This window comes from Mus pahari, chromosome X (assembly GCF_900095145.1).
Source record: "Mus pahari chromosome X, PAHARI_EIJ_v1.1, whole genome shotgun sequence".
Lineage (NCBI taxonomy): Eukaryota > Metazoa > Chordata > Mammalia > Rodentia > Muridae > Mus > Mus pahari.
Genome location: NC_034613.1, coordinates 65381474 through 65383952, shown reverse-complemented (window position 1 = coordinate 65383952; position 2479 = coordinate 65381474).

Sequence of the window (2479 nt, the reverse complement as noted above, 5' to 3'; positions counted from 1 at the left end):
TGTGGTACATTTACACAATGGAGTACTACTCAGCCATTAAAAACAATGAATTTATGAAATTCTTGGTCAAATAGATGTATTTGGAGGATATATATAGCCCAGAAACCTAGAATACTCAAGATACAATTTGTATAACACATGAAACGCAAGAAGAAGGAAGACCAAAATGTGGATACTTCGCCCCTTCTTTGAATTGGGAACAAAACTCCCATGGAAGGGGTTACAGAGAGAAAGTTTGGAGCTGAGACGAAAGGATGGACCATCCATAACTGTCCCAATCAGGGCTCCTTCTCATAATCAGCCACCAAATGCAGACACTATTGCACACACCAGCAAGATTTTGCTGAAAGGACCCTGATATAGCTGTCTCTTGTGAGGCTATGCCAATGCCTGGCAAACACAGAAGTGGATGCTCCCAGTCGGTTATCAGATGGAACGCAGGGCCCCCAATAGAGGAACTAGAGAAAGTACCCAAGGAGCTGAAGCGGTCTGCAACCTATAGCTGTATAGAGGCCCCTTGGTCTTGCAAAGTTTATATGCCCCAGTACAGGGGAACACCAGTGCCAAGAAGGGGAAGTGGGTGGGTAGGGGAGCAGGGGCGGGAGGATATAGGGGACTTTGGGGATAGCATTTAAAATGTAAATGAAATAAATACCTAATAAAAATTGGGAAAAAAATAAAGTGGGGAAAAAAATAAAAGAAGGAAACCTAATGGCAAGAGTGTGATGTGCAAATCAGAGTGACCTAGAGCAAATTTGGAATCTCTGCAAGGTTTTGCCGGAGATTACTTTGAATCACAGAGGAAATGCCCAACCCATTTGTTTCATTCTTCTCAGGTAAATTATCATTCAATCATTTTTGTCAACATGAAAATAAAGCTTCTACCCCCAAAAAATCAAATTCTCCTCAGTCAGGGTAGGCAGTGTGTCACTTTTAAAATATATTTCTTGGAGGAATACATAAATAGTTTTCTGTGAGTTCAAAGTAAGCTTGGTCTGTATAGCTAGTTCCAGGCTAACCAGAGCTACATAATAAGACCCTGTCTTAAAAACAAAAAGTCTTCCCAAGTCATTCTAGCTAAGTAAAGAATTAACAACACATTCCCGATTAAAAACATATCTAACTTTAAGGATTATGTACAAAAAAAAAATTCCCTGACAACAAGAAGAGACAAAGAATGTGGGAGGTGCCCTTATTCTATTCCAATCTCCATTGTTTTCATGAAAGTCATTTTTTTTAAATGCTTCAAGAGAATGGTATATTTTTGCAAGACTTCAAAACTAGAGCATATGCGCACTTCATTAAATTTCATGAGTAAGCTATTTGCATTTCCCAAATTCTCACTTTTTATCAGGTTGACAGGTATGCAAATGGAGAAAAGACAGAAAAACATATTTTGAGGTGTTGTTAAGTCTTTGTGTCATTCCATGAGGGCAGGCTCACCTTCTGTGTAGTGCATACAGTGAGTTGTCTCCTGTCTCTGTCAGAAGGGTAAGCAGAGTGCCTGCTCTTGGTACTGCCATGTGAGAATGGCTTGGGGATTTTTATTTTTTTTTTATAGCTTCCATTTCTCTGAGAAGCTTTTTCTTAGCCTACTTAATAATGAGCTACACAGTGACATCTAGTGTGGGTAGTAGATAAAAATTACAGAAACAATACATACGTAAATTTAGGTCTTGTGCATTTTCAAGAATAGAATGGATATTAATGAGAGACCATTCTCACTTTTCTGAGTTATTGTTCTCTTGTGAGTGTGTGTGTGTGTGTGTGTGTGTGTGTGTGTAAATGCAAGTGCATATGGAAGTGCCTATGCCTAGAGAAGTGTTTAGAGCACAGATCCTGGAGCAGGAGTTACAAGTGATTGTGAGCCACTGAGTGCTTGCAGACACTTCAACTGTGTGTGCTTAACTGCTGAACCATTTCTCCAGCCCCACTTATCTTATTTTCTGAGATGTGGTCTCATATTGAACCTGGAGCTGGCCTTGTTGAGCTCCTGGAATCTGTCTCTACTACCCCAATCCTTGGATCATATGTGCTTTCCAATACATCTGGCTTTTTTTAGCATGGGTGCTGGACATCTGAACCCTGGTCCTCTTGCTTTTGCAGTAAACAAATTACCCACGGTGCTTTCTCTCTAGCCCCTTCTACTGTTTATAATGGACATTCATTAATATTCTATGGATGTATGCTGATTAGGATGTCTGGGTCATACAAGGGTTGGGAACGATGCTGTCTAAATTGTGGCTGTAAAGCCTAAACATATTATGTAGTTGATATATGTATATCCTAAAATTTCCCTTTAAAGGAGAAATGTGTGGTAAGAGTAAGGTGTTTATATATAACCAGATACATGTCCTATATCAGGCAATGACTCACAACAGAGATTGTACACATAGATTAATCATTGAATAGCAATGATATTTGTATAGGGCTAGCCCAAGTGGGAAGGCCGCTCCATATGAAGAGTGAAAGGCCTCTT